The sequence below is a fragment of the Kryptolebias marmoratus genome, linkage group LG1 (assembly GCF_001649575.2).
Source record: "Kryptolebias marmoratus isolate JLee-2015 linkage group LG1, ASM164957v2, whole genome shotgun sequence".
Taxonomy (NCBI): Eukaryota; Metazoa; Chordata; class Actinopteri; order Cyprinodontiformes; family Rivulidae; genus Kryptolebias; species Kryptolebias marmoratus.
In genome coordinates, this window is record NC_051430.1 from 9593925 (window position 1) to 9616700 (window position 22776).

General features: G+C 39.6%; 1 protein-coding gene across 10 annotated transcripts in view; it reads right to left on the minus strand.

Moving 5' to 3' along the window:
• arvcfb (ARVCF delta catenin family member b) overlaps positions 1–22776 on the minus strand; it is a 233709-nt gene that overhangs the window by 202837 nt on the left and 8096 nt on the right. For 8 of the 10 annotated variants that reach the window (XM_017414609.3, XM_017414605.3, XM_017414612.3 and 5 more), the window contains exon 2: positions 1976–2162. The exons of the other annotated variants lie outside the window; for them this stretch is intronic. The gene's annotated coding sequence lies outside the window, so the exon portion shown is untranslated. The remainder of the gene's footprint in view (positions 1–1975; positions 2163–22776) is intronic. 10 annotated transcript variants of the gene reach the window in all.

A 22776-nucleotide genomic window follows, 5' to 3' on the forward strand; every position in this document is an offset into this window, starting at 1 on the left:
GATAGATACTGGAACAGTTGTACACTGTGCAACAATAGCACCACCACTGTTCTCACTGATTTTCATTACATCAAAATTTCTAATATTGCGTGTTTTTGCCTGTGGATGCGTGTGATATTTTGCTGATGTGTTAGCAAAATAACTCATCTCAATTTAGTGTGGTAGTAGCTGAGACTTGTTCCCAACTTATGGTCTGAGTCCTAACTGATTGCACAAGACCTGTTTTTAAAACTTTGACATTAACTATTGGAGTCAACTCTCACTGTCACTAGCCAAATATCTCATGAACCACTGTAGAGATTTTAATAAAACTTTTCGCTCGATTTACCTCGACAACCGATTAACTTTTGAAGTCATTAGATTCGAGATGGCTTCCACAACTAACTGACCTGAGCCAACACATAAATGGCTGTAATTTAGTCAAATTTACAGATATAAATAAGTTAAAATTTGATAACTGAGAGGCATCCCTAATACCTGTTCCAAACACTAACACATTTCGCAAGATCTTGCCACATTGCATTAGACCGTGCAAATGTTTTTTCCAAAGACTGACCAACACAGCTGTCCAACACTCTGTCCTCTCATCATCATATGATCTTGGTTTAAAACTCTGGCAGGAAAGGCAGGTGGTGATATTAATTTCTTCACCTAACGCTAGCTGTTTAATATTTCTCCGTTTTAAATATTTTCTCTGACTTTGTTAATCTGTACGATGGAAAGTGTAATGACCACCTGTTGCACAATACTAGAAAATGTTCCATCATAAATTAGAAAATTGATGTGATCTCTAAAAACCCTCCAGAAAACTGATACAAGAAGCAGTTTTTAAGCATTAATTCTAGATGAATGATTTGCCGTCTGCTTGACACAATGGCCTTCCATAACAACCAGAGCAATTGTAGCGTGGGAAAATGCGGAGACAAAGCTTAAAAAGGATTCCCCGATGTAAGGTCACATTAGCCAACATCAGATGTGCATTTGAACCTGTTGAGCTTCCAGATGTCCCGAGTGTGCGAAGCAGGATCACACAGCTGCTGTTTATCAATAAATACAGGAGCAGGTGGGCAGAGCAAATCGGGAAGCACAAAGAGTCTACAGCAACTCTCATTAAGATTCAGTGATAGTGGAGTCAAACCCCTATGGATCAGTCACTCTGGATCTCCCATGCAATTGTTTAACCATTGAAATGAAGAAGATTAAATAATTGGTAGCTGTATAGATGGGAAATCTGACTGAAAAGGAAAATCATAAAATTATACAAGCTTTTATGAAATTGTCACTGCGGAGCAACTTATAGAAAACTCATTTGATCTTGACAAAAACCTTTAATTCAGCCGAGACACACTTCTCTATGAGTTTAACTTGAACGTTCAAGCAGTACAAATCTGTATCATATAGTGCAACAGTGAAAAGAAATGAAGCAACGCTGAGATAAAACTCACCTCTGTGTGAATTGAGCAAATCTCTGTAGATGATATTCTCCTTTACTGTATTTGTATAGCATTTTAGTTATGTCTCTGGACATTATTTGAAGAAAAGGCTAGGTAAAAGGGAAATAAATTTTAGGCAACATGCCTAGCACCAGACGTTCAGCAAAGCTAGTAACCAGCCTGCAAACATAGAGAAGAATTGAGTAAAAAATAAAATAAAGGCTTAGCATTCTGTGAAGGTATGCATGTCACCCACCATCTTTTATGTCAGTTTTAAACAAAGATCATTTCATCACCAGAATAGATTAATTTATTCTCATGATTTTAGTTTTTTTCAGTTTATGTATTTAAGTTTTCAGTATGTTTCTGTATTCATTTCTGCCAGTGTTGTGGTTTCTAGAATAGATGGACTCAGGTAAGTAAAGATTAATAGTTTTATTAGCAGGTTGAACTAGAATGGGATCAGGACAGCTGTGGAGGTAAGAGACCAGGTAAGTGAATGAATTCCATAATCTAAGAAAACATTTAGTTCCTCATCTTACTATGATGAAGTCTTTGTAAGCACGAGAGAGGGGTGAGGACTCCAGATGAGCTCAGAGACCGGCAGGATGGAGACAGGATAATTAGGCTGAGCCGGTAGTTACTTGACTCTTGTTATTGGCAGGTTGTGAGGGTGAAGCTTTGGACAGGTACACAGATGGTGGAACTTCCAGGAACAGAACTTGAGGACTGTGGGGAGTACATAAAACACAAGGCAAGTTCAACTTTCCCTCAGAAATCTTTCGCAAAAGCTTTAGGTTGAGATAGCGTGTGGTATACAATGTTTCAACGAGGAACTCTGGTTTGGCTCAGCCCTAAATACGCCAGGTGGTGATCAGCTGTCAGCAATGACAGCTGATGGCAATTAAATCTGACTAAATTCTAGCCATTTTTTATGTTGTATCTAGCTTATATCTTCCTCGGTTTATCTTTCATACATCCTAGTTTCCCGGCTTAGTTTTTTCATCTGTTTTATTTTTAATAATTTTTTCATTTAGATTATCTTAGCTCATGTTTTAGATTAGTTTAGTTTAGCTTTTTATATTATTGCGTGTGTTTTCATGTTACTTTTGTTCTGTACTTTTGTGTTTTCATGTTGTAAAGCACTTTGAACCGCCTTGTTGCTGAAAAGTGCAATATAAATAAATTTGACTTGACTTTGATTTGTTGGCTAAGGTCAGTTGGCTGTGGCAGCCATCTTGAATCTGGTTGACTCCAGAAGTCAGTCAATTGTAGATATACAACGCCCAAGACAAATGATGAATTCACCACTCTCAGAGGATTATAATTATAATTTTTTTCTAAATTCCAATCTTCTGGCATTAGGAAACAAATAAAAGAAATATAACTGTTGCACTCAGTCACAATTTTTTTTAATATAAAGTAGAGGAACAAAATTATAGAATCTTGAGACAAACACTGTCCCATTAGTACATTGTTGCATCACCTCTGGGTTTTAGAACAGCTTGAATTCTATGGGCATGGATCTAACTAATGACAAACAGTATTCTTCATCAATCTGGCTCCAATTGTCTCTTATTGCTGCTGCCAGACCAGCTTTGCAGGTTGGACTCTTGTCATTGACCATTTGGTTTCCAATTTCCAGAGATTTTCAACTGGATTGAGATGAGGACTATTTGCAGGCCATACCACTGACATTATATGACTTTCTTGAAGGAAAGTTTGATGTTCTTTGCCCTGTGGCAAGATGCATTATCATCTTGAAAAATGAAATCATCACCAAATGTCCATTTAACTGATGGAATAAGAAAAACACCCAAAATTACAATATAGATTTTGACATGTATTGAAGATGTAAAGACTGTCATCTCCCCCATGCCTTTACCTGACATTACACTTTTATTCAGTCACCCACAGTCCATGATTGCTTTTCTTTGGCTCACTGCAGCCTTGTTCTTTTCTGATTTGGAGTTAATGGTGGCTTTTTTTTATTTTTGTGTATGTAAATCCCATTTCTTTTAGGCAATTTCTTACAGTTCGGTCACAGACATTGACTCCTGTTTCCACCCACTTGTTTGTCATTTGCTTTTTTTTTTGCTTTTTGCTAGTGCATTTTCTGTTTTCAAGACAGTTTTCTATCTTGACACTTTGATGTCTTCCTTGGTTTACAGGTCTCCTTCCCTTTTCCCTTTTATAATCAACCCATTTTGTCTGTACTTGGTCCAGATTTGAGACACAGCTGATTGGGAACAACAAACGTCTTTTGCAAAAACTGGGATGATTTGCCTTCCTGAAGAAGTTTCATAATGCTCTCCTTTATTTCAGCTGACATCTGTTGTGTTGGAGTCATGATTCATGTCAATCCTCTTTGTGTAGCAGCTCTCCAAGGTGTGAGCACTCTATTTTAACTGAAGACTAATTAGCAGATTTAATCTGATGCAGATGTTTGTTATAGAACTGCAAATTAAGAGTCATTTCGTAATTTATTCCTTTACTTGTCTTTAAAAAAAGCAATTGTGACTGACTACAACAGTTATATTTATTTCTTCTTTTTGGTGTTTTTTAATGCCAGGAGGTAATAATTTTGAAAAAAGATCATTTTGAGACATGGTTGTCATTTATTTTTTATACAAAATTAAACAACTGAAAGATCATCGTCCAAAAGTGGGGATTGCATGCTTTTCACCAAGGGTTGTATTTTTTGAGAATTTCATTCAAATGTATCCACTTATTAATAAGATATTTTGCTAATATGACAAAGAAACAAACACACACACACAGACATGAGCAAGAACATCAAATATGGTTATGATGGTATTCTTATTGATACGGCACACAAAATCACGATTCGAAATGAAAATGTAGCTCTGCATATGTAGCATAAATGAACAGTGTAATTTTCCTGCTAAAGAACAAAGCATATAAACTAAGTACAATTTTATATTACACAAGTATTACCATAGTGTTTGCTCGCACCAGTCTACTTAAGTTAAAGGGATCCGAATAATAAGTTCAATCAGCAATCTGTTAAAAAAAAAAAAAAAGTAATCTATAATGAGTCACGTGCATCACCGAACAACTGTGTTGCCAAAAGAGAAGCTGGTAAAAATGATAAATGCATTTTATGTGGAAGCTTTGAGGTGATGTGATCTAATGGGGGCTGCATCTCCCTCATTGTGCCCTATCAGCTGTACAAGGATGGAGGTTCAGGCCCAAAGACGTGCTTATGCTTCAGCAGCTTCCTTGTAAGTATGATCGCAAAGTAAATTTACCTCCAGAAGCTGTGGCTTTTATCTGTCCCAGACAAACAACATCGTCAGTTTTAGCTGCTTTGGGTTGACATTTTATCAGACACTCGGTAAAAGCCTGGATCCATGTGAAAAGCTGTGCAGTGGATAAAAACTGTGATAAAAAAAAGAAAAAAAAATGCCCACTATTGTGTGCCAAGGTGTTTAATCCAAATTATCTCTGCCAAGGATTTCCTAACACCCCAACACCTGTCAGTTTGGCCTGGGCTCTTATCTGAGCAGAGCTACATTCATCTGCACACGCTCAGAAATTACTCAGAATTTAGCATTAATAAGAGAAAGTGAAGATTAAAAGACACCTAGAATACACCATTTTCACCCTTTTATTTAACGTTTTTACTCATGAAACAGAAAGGTTATCTTACAATTGGTTGTTAGAAAGTAATGCAAGATGAAGAAAATATAGTCCAACAGAACAATCGGTGCAAACGTGAAGGCAGCAGTATGAAAGGAAGGTAAAAGAAAAAAGAAAAAAAGAAAACTGAACTTGTCTCTACTTTTTAAGGCGAGAAAATCCTTGAACTGTAACAAGAAGAAAATCCTTGTGCAGCAAGATTTCATCTTCCAAAGCTAGTGAGCAATTTTGAATGTGATCAGCTCCCATGGGCCGGAAATAGAGGAAGACAGCAAAAGGTATAGAAAGAGTCGAATCTGAGAGAATGAAAACATGAAGGACAGAGTAGGTGAGGGAGACACGAGAGAAGAAAGATACTGTACGTGTGAAACCGTCATTCTTTGCACTATAATCGAATTCGGCAAATGACTGACTTGTGAAAAGTTGCCGGCTAGATTTAGGATTAGATTTAAACTGAGATGTGTCATAATAAACAAGGAGATGCAGTTCAGAGTTGAAGAAATTTAGCTAGACATAACAAGGACTACAGAACTGAAGCGGGTCAAAGAAGCCCTTCTTATGGTCTTCTCTAACGGAAAGAGAGTCGGGATTTTAATAGAAATTTTCCCTGGTCCTTCCCTGTATGTCAGCACAGACAGCACGCTCCTCACAACTGTCAGATAATCACTACTCGGTAGCTCGACAGATCTGCTTTGTCAGTGTCCTGGTGACATTGTACCCAGACTGTAGTTATATCACAAATCCACAAATTCACATACTGAAGCAGAAAGTAAAAAAAAAAAAAAAAAAAAACTCTGATCATCCTGATACGTCAGATTATTGTGTTCAACGTTTTCAAAGGAGAGGAGGCAGAAGAGATTAGAGTCTCATTTTATAAGCGAGCTTTGCCTAAAAAAAAAAGAAAAAAAAGATTAATTTTCTGTCACGACAAGAACTGATTTGTAACCTTTCACGAAGTGATAATAACCTGTGAGCTGACGTCCCTTAAGGCCTACCAGGGAGAGGAGGAGGAGGGAGGACACGCAGCATGTTTTCTATTTTCACCTCCGGCAAGGATGAACATTTAGGCATTTTATGAGTGTCGAGTCATTTTGTTTCCTTGCTAAACTGGTGCAGTTTAAAGAAGACACCCTTCCTTGTCTTGGGTTCCTTACAAAACACTTGTTGTTATCTTAAAGCTGCAAAAATTTGCATTACTGAAAACTGGTAGTGTCATAAGTGGCTTTAACAGTAGGAATCTCAGTGGCAAATGCTCAGAGGGAAGGCACAATTTGTCTGTATGTGAAAGTGAAGAAGGTTCAGTTTGGCTGCTCGTTTTCACTTCCATGCACTTGCCGTTGAAGTCCACAGATTAACCACTTTTCCACAATAACGTCCCAGACCATCCTGCAGGTTGAAAGGCACGTGAGAGGAAATGACCCCATCAGTGCGAGTCATTTGGGCACCACACTGCAGTTATGAAGTGGCGGATTTAGCTGACACCAGGCACTTCCTTTACCTTCTCCAGCTGCTGTGCGAGCCACATTTCAACTCCCTGGCAGTCCTGATGTGTGTTGTGCCCTAGAAATCACTGTCGAGTGGCTTAACCTGACCTCGATATTTTCAGACAGGCCATGTCGATGGCTGCAGGACAAACGGGAGCGTGGTCAGAGTCGGCGTCAGTAGAGTGTTGTCCCTGGGGGCCGTGCGGAAGAAGCTGGCTTTGCGCCACACTGGGGATTGGTCGACAGATTTGGGATTATAGAAGTCTCTCAGAAAGACCTCGTTCAATAAGGAAGAAGCCTGACTAGATTTTGTTTCTTGCTCGCTTTTTCATACACACTCAGAGTCTGGCATTTATCTTCTACCTTTCAATGCTTAATGACTTTTTAAGATAAAAATCAATGCCGAACACAAGTGTTCTTTTTACAGTTTTTTGAAGCACTTGATGTATTTTTGTGTTTACAAGAGAACGTGATCTAACTGTAGAGACTAAATGAGGAGAAGGAACTTATCTGATCAAGGGCAAGGCTGCCATCATGACTAACTAAGGAGGCAAAGAAACTGAAATATCTCACAAATCTATATAGGCCCCCTTCATACTGGAGGACAACCTCGCTAGGAAGTAAGAAATATATTCAGGACGTGGATGGTCTTTGCAGGGTTTTGGTGAGGCCTTCATGTGCATTTTAAAAATGTAGTGAGTTCCCCCATTAGGCTTAATGGTTCACAATGATTTTGAGTAGGAGCAAAACTTCAGTAATGAGGTTGTGGTGGTTTGTTGGCATGGTAGCAGTCCTGGATGGAGTGTGGGGGAGCAAGGTGTCAGCAGTGGCAGTGTTCATGATGTGAAACCTGCGCACATCAGCACAGCTTGATTGTCCAGAGGTTGAAGCAGGGACTCGCCACTCTGGCTTCATGCCCATGGTCAGAATCGTGATTATGACAAGGTCATGAAAACACCATAACACAGACATGACACCGTCAGAGGCAGCATCGTGCTGATGTTCTGGCGTAGCTGCATCCTGACACAAGTTCAAGGATCGTCAGCGTATAGAGGTTGGTGAAAGCACAGCAGAGCATTTGTGGGATGTAAAAAAATAGCAGGGAAAAACCTACTGAACGTAATAAAATCGTAGCAGCATCAGGATTTCCTTCACACTGAAGGGGTTTTCCAAATTTGCTGTAATCCAGGTACATTTTAAAAGGTTGTGTAGGTCATAGACAGCATGGATTGCGGGGGGGGGGGGTCATCCAATGTGAAAGCTGGAGTTGCTACACTTTTTATGACAAGAACAGACTATCGAGACCCAACTTATGAGCATACACATCCATGTCTGTGAATAAAAAAATGGAAAGCAATGAGAGAACAACTACAGGTGCCATGTCTTTTAGAATCAACTCTTTTGGTAAACTGATTAATTTCTAATGATTGGACAGAATCATTAGAAATTTAATGAGAACTTGGAAAAAATTCAGGAGGATACCAATATTGTTGGGTATTTCTGTCACTTTAGTCTGACCATTTCCTTAACTTCATTGTAGAATAAGTTATGTGCTGAAGGTAAGAGGGTTATATTTCATAGCAATGGTGCACATGTCAATCTTACTCCCCCTATAAGCTTTGAGACTGGGACCGACCCTTTCACCATCAGAACTTGTGTTTAATCTTTTGGAAATTTGTCTTGTTAATACAACTGAGGCACGAAGGTTCTGGTTTTGTACAGAGGTAGATCTAAATATACAGTACGAAACGCAAATCTGCATTTTCAAAAAATGTGGAAAAAATTTGCTTTCTGGCCAAGAGTAAAACAACACAACCCCACTGTCATGGTGGGATGTAAGGAATGTTGTCAGTTTCATCCTAAGCTATTTTACTTTTGTGTTTGAGTTTGACTGACAAAAACTAAAAGAGTTGGGCACACGTTAGGCCAAAAGCCATGATGGGCAACACTGACAAGGTAAAAATGCTTTTTATTGTCTCCCATTACTTTGAATTAAAAAAGAAAGTAATCGTACCCTCCAACATTTTTTTTCTCTCTCCTTCTTGTCTCAGTTTACTCTGTAAATTGCAAACTGTAGCTGACACATAAAAATAAACCATTTCAAGCAGTTTCTCCTCTGTATGCCTGATGCAATTATAGCTAATGTAATTACGAGGTTATCAGACTAAATTTAGCACGACTTTTCTTCTGTAAACATCACATGACATGCCCCAATGCAAATAACAGCCTTGAGTAATTACGTGTAATAATACTAATAATATGTATTGCTTTATACAGCAGCTCTGTTTTAAGTCCTGCTCCATTGATTTCCAGTCCAAACTGGGGCCTACAGGTTGTAAATTTCTGCTTTTCCCTTTTAATCTGAAGTCAAAAGCAGCACCAGCCATTTATCTTAGTTTAATAACAGCTAGTTTGGCTCTTGGATGTAACACCAACAAAAATATTGTGCAAAACCTGCAAGGTTTTAAGTCTTGATGATCCTTAGAACTGGGGAAAGTGCTGATATTTTTAGACAAAGCCGAGTTCTGTGTTTTTCTGTCTTAGCTTTTATGCTCCCCTCAGTTTATCTACTGTTATAAATGAATGGGAAAATCCTACCACATATCCATCTTTTCATTAAGCATGAGGGGGAAAAGATTAGTGTATTCCTTACACATGGCAGCATTGATTTTTTTGTCACTCTTCCGATGTAAAAGTTAACCATAAGTCGATTGAATTCAAGTTGCACAAATGTACCATTGCAGTAATGATGCAGCGTTAGGCTGATCAAAGTCTTCTTGGCAGAACATGGCTGCTGCTCATAATTATGACTGATTATGGTCTCCGCAGTGAAGAGGAAGGAAGCACAAAGAACACAAGAACAACAGCTTTTAATATTACTTAAATATTAAAAACAGAACAGAACATCTCTCTAATTATAGTAAAATTATAATAAATACCTGCTCCTCATCCCACAATTTTGATTACTTGTATGCACTTTGTGTTCATTTATCTTATCAAGCTTTATGTAAATGAACAATAAACTGAATGGAAGCTAAAGCAGAAGCAATATTTGTTGCCCGTCGCCGGGAATGGTGCGTGCACGTTTTTGTTTGTCTGTCGAGTTTGCAAAATATCTGATGAACCACTGGATCAATTTCAATGAAACCCTCAAAAAGTAAGAGGTAATCAGTCTCCAACTGATTACCTCTTGGAGAAATCCCCATTCAAGTTGGCTGCCACAGCTAAGGCACTTTTGAAAACACAAAAATAGCTATAACTCAGCCAGTGTTGCACTTATTGATTTAAAATTTGGTGCGGTCTAGCTGAGAGTTATTGCCAACTTATGGTCAAAGTGCAACCTAGCCATTTTTTTTAAATCATATGTGAGCTCTCACATATAATATGTTCAAAGTTTAACCAAAAAGATTATAACTCCGTCTCATCTCATCAAAAGATAAGATCATTTTAGTTTAAAACTGGCTTAAAAGGTGGTTGGCAATATGCATGGCTTTAATTCACTGCAGGTTTTGGCTAAGACCACTTGAACTCCATTCCTGTAGTTTTTGTTGTTTTTTATATATAAAAGAAGGCCTTTGTTGTGTCAGATATGAAAAGTTAACTATGCAAGCAGCAAGAAGTATTGGAAATCAGCTTGACGTGACACCAATACAGAAGTGCAGCCAGCTTCCTTTCTGATTCCTCAGGCATGAGCATGTGATGTTGTTATGATTACACATGTCAACCCACGCAATACGCAGCAGAGCACCACTATCTGGCACACGAGTATAGGGGTACTTGGGAAAATGTGCAGCATCTAAGCAGCATCAAAGGCAGCAGTAGAATAAAGCATCAATAGTTCTGCTCTCTGCACAGGCCATGCTCAGAAATTATATGTCAGTAATCCAAGAGTCAAATCCAGTCAGCTGAGATGAAACAAAAGGAGACATTAAAAGCAGAGAACAATATATCGGGTTTAAGTCACAGCAGAGACATTTTCCACTGAAGTGTGCTGAACGGCCACGTAATCTTCCCTTGATATCAAGACTCATTTCACTTGTGGCAAAACTGAAATTAAAAACCACAGGAGGCTTGCTCTGGGCCCAAATGTGAAAATTACACACATGCACACACGTGAGAGACATTCCGTATTAACATAGTGGCTGCTCACTGAGAATAATCTACAACCCAGCCTCCAAATTCCCTCTTAACGTTACCAGGGTTACAGCAGCCCTGAGATTTTCACATGCGCCGCTTTGGTTTCCACTGTGTGCCAGTGAGGCTTCACACTGCAAAAAAAAAAAAAAGTGTATCTCACAGCGGAATGGAGTATATTTTGGCTCCAGATGGTTTTATTACAACTTGATTTTCAGTTTCATGCCCATATGCAAGGCTAGGTGTGCAACATGAATGCATCTATGTGAAGCGGAGTCTGAATCGCTTTTAACAAAGAGCCAGGATGAAAGGCAGACAGAGAGAGAGGAAGGGTGGGAGGGGGGAGGAGTGTGACTGTACTTGTCCTGTTAACAGGTCTGTGAATTTCCCCCCGTCCTGCAAGGTGAAGCTCGGGTCATCGGCACTCATTACTCCGACTCTGCATCAGCCAGGGCTATCGCAGGCTATTAATTACAAAAGGCTAATATGGGGTGACAAGAATCCTCCGGAGGTTTGTCAGCTGTGGTTCACCTTAAAACCAGACCAGATTTCGCTGGTTCCATTAGGGCTCCACATTAACACTTGCCTGCTTGGCAACTGAACAGAGGCGGAAAGTCTCACGTAGCTGGTTGAGAGGGCAAGTAAACAAAACAAATTGGATGCCTCTATTTCTCCGTGTTATAGGCTGCCCCGTTGTTCAGTGTTAACTAGAAATCCATAACGTTTTGTGGTAATTCTGTTTAAGAAATACGGACTGCGTTAATGACTCTGGAAGACTCTGTTGTTCTTAGGAGAAATCCTGAACTGATTTCCGGGAGTATTAAGAATTTGAAAGCAGCAAAGCATTTTATCTGCCCTGAACTAAAACAAAAATGGTGATGAGCTCAGCTAGCACGAAAACTAAAGAAGCTCATATGTAGGTTGGCATATATATATATATATATATATATATATATATATATATATATATGAGCCCTCACATCCACTTGGTTTTGACTGGCTCAGAAAACACACCCGGATCAAAGACACTTGAAGAGGCTAGAGGCTAGAAGCAGCGAGGCGTGTGGGATTTGTTCAGGGCCCATACCCCTACCCCCCCACCTCCGTGTCCTCAGCAGCTGTTGGAGACTGAGGGGTTTAAAGATGCTATGGGCTGAAACCCATAAGAGCAGATTAAGATGGAACAAGAAGAAGAAGACGGATATGAGGGGGAGGAAAGCAGGGGTAAGTTTGAATTACAAAAAAATGGAACATGTTAAAACCCTGGATGCTGCGGTGACGGTGCCCCTGTCAATCATCTGCATGCAGAGCGGGACATCGCCTCACGCGGCACGCATGTCAACTGGCTGCCTCTGCATCTTTCATTAAAAGCCACGATTAACACAAACGTTTACACTTGCTCCGATACGTACGCGAAGAAATGCTCGGAATATTCACGTTGTGTCCTGAATGGCTGAGAGCAGACTGCAGACCCAGCATGAGCAGTAACAAAAGGGACCCTGCAAGAAGATGGCACGGCATTTCCAAACTGCCCTCCCTGCTGCCAGTCAGATGATTTCTGGAATATCCTTTTTAATCATTGCTGCATGTTTGCGGGCTGCGCAGTATAGACAGAAAAACAGCACATTAACATACACCATTATATCGGGAGTGGAGATTATTTGAGGCAATTACAAGATGGAAGCACTCCTGCCAAGAATATTTCATGCAGATACAGCCTTAAGGCGTTTTTTTTTTTTTTTTTTTCCCTTGCAGAAACAGTTGCCTGTGCTGTAATTCGGGGCAGTTAACTTAATCTACAACATCCCATAAGCAAACTTTAATCTCAATGAAGCAATAAAAAAACAAAAAACAAATATGACATACAAGAGCATATTTTTTATTTTTTATTTTCAAGTGATCTGTCTACGCTCTGTGTAACCGAGTGTAAAATCGTAATCACAGAAAACATGCTGTGATCCTGCAAACATCCTGACATTTACAGAGCTCAAACTCATGTCTGCCTGTCTAGCGCAGCTCGGATGTCAGGTAATTGGGGTCATTTCACTTATCGCAGAGTCTAGTTATTCAAAGAGTATTTATACACATGAAATAGTTCAGGCTGAACACATAGAGTTGGAACAGCCTTTGAAGGTGAAGTATATTTGAGTTAGAAGCAACAAACTTCCTACCACCTCATATGGGAGCTGCAGTTTAATATGTTACAATGTCCAAAGTCTCTCATCACTTTTTTTAGTTCTCAGTCAAGGTCTATTTCCGTTTGCAAGAAAACTGAAGCAACTTTTTAAAAAAAAAAAGTATAATTCATTCTTGTTGTTAAATGGTTTTGATGGTGGAAACATCACTGGTTTAGGCAATTTCCAGTTGTTTACTGACTGACAAAAACCTTAAGCACCCAGAAGGAATTGTTCCATTTGGGCATAATTTGATTCACATGCAGACCAGTCATGGATATGAAAATATTTCAGTTTGAAAGCTGGCATACCTTGAGAAAATGGATGGATGCGACCTGAAAAGGAAAAAAAGCAGGTAGAGAAATTGGATGGATGGATGGCACATCTGGATTCTAAGAGCATAAGTGTTAGCATCTGTGTGGAATGATAATGTTATCAGGTAGTTGCCAGAGTGTTTGACAGTCAGTCGAAAGAGTGAGGTCACCGGATAAGGAGGACAGCATTAGACAGCATTAACAGCACTTGATGGAGTTTCATAAAGGACTCATGTGATCTGGTGGACATATTGTGCGCTTGCTCAGCATGTGTAACCCTGCCCTATGTTAGAACCAATGGGTAAGTGAGAGGGCATTCACTCATATAGTGAAGTTTTCAGCTGCCCATGATCACCACACCAAAGAAGGATCGCTGAACCAAGGATTACAGAACCCTATGGCATCTGCATCTGCCATCCAGACACAGGTATAAGTCTTTTTACAACACCCTGGGTCATCTCGTGTAGTCTTGATGACTGGCATCAGCTGACAGATTCATCATCCCATGCATAGGCTGCCGTTAACACCAGAGCAGAAACGGCTGTGATTTGAGCGGTGCCATAACTGAGAGGCATGAGCTGATGATAAGCAGCTTCATATCACATTCAGTGATGAATCTTAGTTCTGCATTACCACAGATGATTATTGTGCCCCCGTATGGCAGCAGAAAGGAGAGGATCAAAGCTGCCAAAGTTGTGAAAAGACACACTGATGTTACTCATGGCTGCACATTTAAGAAGCTATAAAAAGTATGACTTCAGGTCATCTGTGGAAATGATTCATGGTACACTGATGGCACAGCGCTATACGTCAGTGACATCCTGAGTCTGCACATCTTCCTCCTCTTGTGACAGCACCCTGGTGCAGTGTTTCAACAAGACAACACCCATCCACACACGGCATGTGAGTCTATGGACCGCCTGCATCATGTTAGGGCTCTCCCATGGCCAACCAGGACCTAAAATCTTCCCGCAATCAAACAAGTATGGGATCAGGTCAAACATCACCCAATGGTGGCTCTCAAGGGCCAGTTACAGCAGCTGTGGGCTGAAGTGCTGCAGGAGATGGTACATATATTGATGTTATGGCTCTTTTCCACATTAAATTGCCACGTCTTACTGTCACGTGACCAGTAGTGTCTCCATACTGCCAACTCTGTTCTCCATTTGATCTGATATTGCAATAATTGCAGCACAGTAACATGACCTCTCGGCATTTGCGGTTTCAATTCATTTCCACCACTCCATTTAGGTGTTTCACCTTTGTCAGTAAATTTATGAATTTATATAAATTTATGTTACATAAATGTATATTTATTTGATTATTGTAGGGAGAGTGGGCAAAGTAACTTCATCATACTCTCAACAAAAATCCCTTCAGTAAACACTTGGAGAGCGCAAAAAGGCTATAGAGGATCATTAAGAAATTGTGATGCTTATCATGATCCAGATGATCACCAAACTTTCACTTGTTTTCTGTGACAACTGATGAATTTCCAAAAAGATTTCATCAAAATCCGTTCATTAGTTTTCACATAATCCTGCTAACAGACAGACAAACCAACCAACACTAACCAAAAACATAACCTCCTTGGTGGAGGTAATAGGGAGAGCTTCAGGTATGGATGCCAATTTTATTTTTTTTCCATGCACATACATTGTCATGTCTTGTTTTAAAACAAACACAAAGTGAGAAAAATTGGGCCAAAAGCCAATACATGACAATTAGAGGAGGAATTTCTCCACTGTGTAGTGTTATCTTTATAGGTTAGACTGGCCTCTACATCACATATCTCATCTCCCAATCAATAGATTTTCACAGGGCTACCAGCATTAAGTGACAGCTCTGCGAAGATTCCACTTACTTTTTATAGATTCTTCAACTCAGATATGGAGATAGAACACCGTACACGGCTCATAATTTGATAAGCATCACAAAGCGGCTGGGAGGGACTGCTAGGAATTTCAATTAATCCGGCCAACTCTTGCGCACATATTGATATTCTCGTCTGAGGAGGGGAGCTGAGCCACGCCGCCGTACAGCGTGTCCGCAGATAACAAATAAAATCAGCTCAAAGGAACCTTTAACAGAAACCTTTACATCACTCACTGTCGCACACGCTCTGAGCTAACTGGCTCCCCGGGGATTATGGCTTTGTCCTTTGCCAGCAACACCAAGGGATCCCTTACAGGCACGGCGGTCCCATCAGCCCTTGCACGCTACCCCCACCACCCATCCTTTCTTCTCATTCCCAGGGAGCCTTGCCTCGGCTCCTTCCTGTACTCACTGTACGGTGGAGCATCTGTTTAAAGTGACTCAGTGATGAAAAAGGAGGAAATAAGAAGGAGAGCCGATCTGACAGCAGGACATACTGTGGATGAGTCATTTACTATTGCTGAATCAATATTTTTACTAAGCTTTTTTTTTTTTTTTCCTTCAGTTTTTTTTTATTATTATTGAGCAGTACACTCCTAAAATAACAAATAGTTTCTCTGAACCAAATCAATAAACACAATGGATTGTAGGTCATAGTGATTGTTCATGAAGATAACCCCAATGAGAATTATAACCCAGCTTGGCTCTAGTGTACCATCTTTCATCTTACTTTATTGTGAAAATCTTTTAGCCTTCTTAAAACTGCATGAAAGCCTATAAGAAAGATGCGTTCTGCTGTTACCTAATAGCCGTCAATGTTTAAATGACAGTTTTCCCATTTCGAGCTCTCACAACATCGTTTTAACAGTTTTAACGTCGAATTTCAAACCAGATGAATAACAAACTCCCGTTATTTTGCTGATCTGTGGACGGTTTAATCTGAAGATCTCAATTATTTAAGCAAAAACAAATGCAGTTGCTGCTAGCTCAGTTGCCCGCAAGAAACTAAATGATGCAGCTTTAATCCAAATAAATGTTTTAATTAAGCAGTTTCTGTCGACATGGGTTTTATTGTCTGGTTTGGGACATTATTGATGGCACTTCTGAGTAAATGGTCAAATAGTGATACACGTTCTTAAATGAGCACAATAGAAGGTTAAAAACAAATTTTTATTTGTACTACTTTTGTTTATTACTGTTATTCAGCCATTATAGAATGTAAGTTGTGTATTTTATTTAATCTGTTTTTGTTTTGTTTACTTAGGGACAGCACAACAAAAAAAATGTTCTATCATTTGAATTGACAGTAAAGCCTTTCATTTATTTATTAATTCATTGATATTACAGCTGGACAATATACAAACTTTCTAAATTGCAGTATATGTATGTCTGTTTTTAACAAAAAAATTAATGACAAAAATAAGCAACTAGCATTAGTTTTATTGCAACATATTGGAGAAACTGTAGCTATAGGTATTATTTGGGTTTCCTCTATCACTTCAGAACAACTGCACATTTTTTTTTCGTTTAATTTTTGCTGAGTGACATTACACGCAAGTACAATAAAAATCAAAATATAAAAAAATCTTAAAGTCTTGGATTTTATATCTGCAAATATCTTCGTAAAACCAGTGAATGTTGGTATAACGGTGCTCTTAACAGTCATTATTTCACTTGCTATTTCTGACTGATCTTGTAGTGTGACTCAGAAGAATGTGACTCAAAAAAAAAAAAAAAAGGTATAGAAAAACAGCTTAATAATGAATCAAAGTACAGGAGCACAAATAGAAACAGAAGAAAATAGGTGTTATTGGCACTGGTTGGCAGGATGTAGAGCTGAATGTAAATTCTTGGTGTTTAATGCACTAATACAACAGTAAATATGAATAAAACAGAAAAATGCATAGCATGTATAGCCGTTCTTATATAAAAAAAGAGCTGTCCATTCCTTGTTTAAAGTGTGCCAGACTGTCCACGTGCAAACAGTGTGGAAAATCAGAAAAATAAGAAAAACCCATACTTCAAATAAAGCAGTTCAGGTCAGTCTTGTGTGGATAAAAACAGTACCGCTTTGGTGTAGACTTTGTGTTTTATGACTCTCTGCACTTTTTACATCTACTGACAAATAATAAAAAATAAAAAAAACTATTCTGGGAAAACATCCAATCAAAATCTGACCTCCTTAAATCTTCCAGCCATTCCACTGAAGAGAGTTTAAGAGATCATAGCAATTACTTTTTGTGGTTATAAGTTTGATTTTCACACAGGTGGAGTCTCTTGACTGTCTCATTATTTCCTTTCCCCAACTACCGGGTCTTCAGCTTTTAAACCTCATCCAACAACTACACACATGCACAGAATAAAAGCCAACAAATACTGTGACAGATCGAATCAATCCACGCTCCAGTGATGCCAAGTGTTCTCGCCATTTCCCTCCATCTCCTCACCTCTCTCTCCCTCACTCACTCGCTTCTCCACCGTGTGGAAACCCAATGCTGGGTCTGTATGTCTGGCTTGGAGCTGCAGAGCTAACACTTGACACTCAGCCAATGGCAGCCACTCGCGGGCCTGCAGCCCTATCAAGGAGAAACAAGACAGAAGAGGCTGTCCGCACAGACAGCCCTATCACTGGGCTCTTGATTTCCACACAGGCACGAACACGCACATTTGGCCTGCACGTAGCAATCCGTAGCTTTCCGGGATGCTACTTTCAGGCTTCCACGGTGCTCCGTGGTACATCGGTGTAATTTTAGGGAAGATGGCATGAAAAGCAGAAGTAGTATAAACCAACACCTTGGCACAAACGGAGCGTCACGCTACAGCAGCTCGAGCAGGGAGCGCTGGAGATGTAGCTTTGGAGAGGGGCGACCACCAGAATAAGAGGATTACAGTGTTTAAAGGATATAAGATGTTGTGAAGTTAGCACAGATACCATAGCAACAACTGAGGACAAGTAACTGCATCTATTCAACGCAGTTGTCAAAGTAGGACACCAAAAGGCTTAGCTAAGCTTCTTCTCTTTCTGTGAATGACCAGCGACTGAATTTGGACGCATCATCTGGACTAAACTCGAACAGCCCAACACAGTCTGATTTGACTGCTATCCTTGGTGGATTTACTTTACTTTCGTTGTAACGTGTGCTGTACATTACTGCAGTGCATCTGGTTCCATGGCTGGAAAAGCTTCATACCCACTGCAGCACTGCCCTCTATGCTGCAAAGCTCTGCAGCAGCGAGAATTGATTTCATCACAGACACAACACCGAACGGCACAGACTCCCAGCACCTCTGCTTCTGTGTGCCAGGCGGAGTTAAAAAATCTGAGACATCTCCATATTAAATAGAAGGCGAGATGACAAGACAGGGGAAAAAAAATATCACGCTTCAATAATAAGTCAGTGCCCAAAAACCATTTAAGAAAGTCTAAATTAAACTCAAAAGTCAAAATGACTCTTACAGTCACCAAAATCCCTCAGAATGGAATGGCATAAATCACTTTCATGGGCTAGTAATTTCTCCCACAGTCTGCGAAGAACATTTCTGCAGCAAAGGGGGCAGGAAAGCCAGCGTGTATCCACCATTACTCTGTCCCAGCTGGGCAGAGCTCCTGGCTTCCACCGTCCACAGAGGAGTGCTGCAACACAAGCCCTGCACATCAAAAACCCTCCCACACATAAAGCCTGGCATTGATGAACACCCTGGCATCTCCTTCGCCACATTCATGTGGTGACAGTGTCCCTTTATATTAGCTGCCAGCTCCTAGGTAGGGGAGAAAAACATCTTCCTGTCTTTATTTGACAGCCCCCTCATGAGGGCCGTCTCACATGACCCCTGCATTAATTAGGTGCCACAACATGGACAGAGACTTAACGAGTGTGTTTGCTTTCCACAAATCAAAGGAATCTGTAAGAATGCAAAGATTGTGCGTATTATAGGAACCCCATCTCCATTAGATGTATCATTATCGCCCTACGCAAAAGCAAAAGGGCAATAATAGTTGCGAGTTCATTTGTTTGTCATGTTAGTAAAATATCTCATGAACGACTGGACAGATTTTAATGAAACTTTCAAAACATAATCCCTGGATGTACGTCTACAACGGAATACCCTTTAGGGTCGCCCCAAAACCAAAAGGCTGCCACAGCAAATCACCAACACAAAAATGGCTGTAACTCAGTGAATTTTAGAGATATTGAGCTAAAATTTAGTGTGGTAGTAGCTGAGAGTTATTCACAACACATACTCCAAGAATTAAAACATCTCGTTAGATCTTACATGAGATTGCCCACAACATGATTAACAAGGTTTAACCAAAACAGCTAGAAATGCTTCTCATCTTATTATTGTTTAAAACTCTGGCCTTTTAATTCTGTAGTTTTGCTCATTACTATAGACACAATAGGACAACAGCTAGGAATGCAGTACATTTTTGTAGGTTGTCTGTACATTGTAGGCGTTCCCCAGAATCTCACAGGTTCCTGGTCCTCAGGTCCAGTGTTTTAAAGCAACAAAGCAGAACTTTATGTGAAGCGTTGGTGGGACAGAAGAAGTGCTTTTGCACATTTCAAGAGCAAGGGCCACTACGGATGTAATCAGATGTATATTACTGTGAGGAGAGCAGCGTCCATTGTTCCAGGTTTTTCTGGATATTTCTTTGCCAGAGCTGGTTCTTAAAGATGCCAGGAGCATGTGTTTGTTTGGCAGAGGTGGTCTGAAAGAGAGGACTTTAAAAACCGGGATTAATCAGTTCATGAAAGCTCTTTTTGCTTCTTCTTCACATGTTTCACCATCCATTTTCGTCAGGTATCTGTACATAATGTACAAGTTTATTTGTGAAGTGAGCTGAATCTCAAGCAAGCACTTGAGACCCACGTGGAGAAATTCTGTTTTTCTCTTGTCTTTATACAAAACTAAAACAATCCATAGCGGCTTGTCAGACCAAAAGTCTTATGGTATATTCTTCACCTATTAAAGATTTTTCTATTCTTTTTATGTTATGATGTAATAAAATACTATTTTTTGACATGTTTATGTTAACTTAATCAAAGCAATTTATCTACGGTAACTACTGTCTTTTACAGGTCAATAAAAGTACACATTCTTAGTTACATCCACAAAAACTGATTTAATTTACATCCTCAGAGTTGGATTTCTAAAGCTATCTGTTCTGTGATTTTCTCTTTTCAAATCTCCAAATTGAAAAAATAAATAAGTATTGTTTGTTACCTTCCAGACTTGAATTACACCTCCTGTGAATGTTCAGGATGTTGAATGGTTTCACACAGTGGGAGGAAGAAAAAAAAAATATGCTTGCAGTGAGAGGAAAGACCTTCAGTGTCTGAACCTCTAATGAGGTTCTCACACCGTGAATCTGCGCACATTAACGCCTGCAAAGATGGAAATGTGGGCTGATTTGTCATGGGCCAGAAAAGCAGGGGGTACACCCTGAACAGGTCGCCAGCCCTACACAAAACCGACCAACCAACCAACCAAACAAACAGCCGTGCTCACACACAAATCAGAATCACTGGTAACTCAACATGCGTGTTTTTGCACTGCTGTGTCTAAACACAGAGAACAGCTCGTCTGATCACCTTCTAGCTCTGAGACGACACTGCTCAACAATCTGATCTGATCTGATCCGTTACAGTGCAGACCTTTCAGTCCAACACCTCTCTGATGGCATATTTTGTTTTTCTCAAGTTGAACTTTTCAGATGATCCTGTTCTTTTGAGGTAGTACTGTTAGAAAAACTTTAGGTGGATTTATGTTTATCTTACACCCCTCGCTCCTTGTTGCACTGGTGTCCTCCTATCTATCCCTCCTAAATCATTTACGTACTAATTTTTACTTTAGAACCTCATATTGTCTGTGAATGACTGTACATTACAGCTTTAATGTAAACGGTGTGTTTTTGGTGTTTTATCTGGCTGCTGTGTCTGAAGCCAGTTCAGTTGGTCCGATGGGATTTGGTTGTTTGCCAGGTCTGCCCAGGTATATGCCTGTAAACCAGGTGTTCTCAAAGTTGGATTCAGGGCCCCACTGAGCATTCCCATAACAAAAAAATATATATATATTGTCTAGTTAGTTGACATTAGGGGAGTCTGTATTGATGACGTACCAGAAATAATCCCCAGAATTCTATTTATCACCTTATTTTTTTTTACTTCTGGTTTGTGAGATAGCTTTAAAATAGAATTTTTATTCTGACCAAAGTAGGATTGAGTTTCCTGTAGGCACAAAAAATAAATAGAATGAAATAATTTCATAACCTTATATTACAACCTAATAAACTAATAATGCTTTAAAGTACTTATACACCAAATATCAGCTGGTTTATTACATCAGTATGCTTTTCTAACCCCAGTAAAATCATATAGAAAGTGATTCTCAAGTAGTAATTATTAAAATGAATACTTAATACCAATGAATATTTATTCTAATCACAGAAAAAAGTAGTGCATTCATTAAACAACATTTGCTGAAAGTTTCACGTCAATAACTAAAAAGAAGTGAAGAAATAATGCCAGTTTTCGGGACGAGTTGCAACCTTTCACATTGTTCTGCGTCAATTCAAGGACACTAATGTTGGATTTCAAAATGCTTCAATTTGTTTAAATCTAGGCTCCTTTGAATGAAATTGTTTTGCTTTTTTAAAAAGAAATGTTACTGTGACAGTCACAAGTTTCTGCTGCCGCTGTTTTGTGGCTCCAGAGGCTGAACAGTTTGGCAACCACTGCTGGAGAAAACAGGGTCATCATCCACGTAAACACTGTTCCTGTCTCCATGTGTTTTACAAGCCGTGTTAAATTCGGTGGCCCACCAGTTTTCAGTCGGGCCCACCTGGAAACTCATTTCTGTCTACTCCACCGGTTCAAACAGATAATGACAGCCATACTGCTATGAGGAAGCAGAATATTTGTTGCTTAATTGAGAGTACAGACAGATAGCAGAAGGAAACATGGCTGTCTTGACGAAGCAAAGGCATTTACACATCAGTTTCCTAATATGTTTATTTAAAAGTGTCAAAAAAACGGATTCACCTCAAGAAGTTGACATCCTCAGAAAAATCCCTGAGCCCACTCTTTTTACGCTTGAACAAATTAAGCAAAGTAGCTTAATTAATAAGCCACAAAGGCCTTTTTGACAAAGCGGGGACAAGTAGTTTGTCAATTTCAAAGCGTTCTTCTCTGCAGCAGCTTCTTGTAAAAGCTTCTTATCTCTCTCAGGAGAAAAAAAAAACTTTCTAAAAATTCCTCACTTCGTAATAGTTGTCACATATATCCAAATATGTGGCATTGTGGCATTTAAGAAAAAAGTTTTGTCGTGTAGATACATAAACTCTGCTTTATGTGTAAAAGTTTGAGATACGCTCTAATGCTAAATCTTTCGTCTAATATTCATGCACTGTAGAGATAAAACTGGGACAAAGTGTGTGGATGGGGGAGTTGTAAGCAAACAGTAATTGGCTCTGATAGCGTTGTCCAAGGAAAGGTCGCCTCACTTTGACCTCAGCTCTGGCATAAGCGACATGCCAGCTGGCCAACCTGTTCCCCATCACTGCTTTTAGCAACACTCCTAAAAGCACAATCTTTTGTTTTAAGCATTTCTGAGCATAAACATGCCTTTTTCTGTAGAGCCGGCATCAGACTGTACACTCCTGTGGACTGGGTCTTCACATATTGGAAAGGTTTGGGGT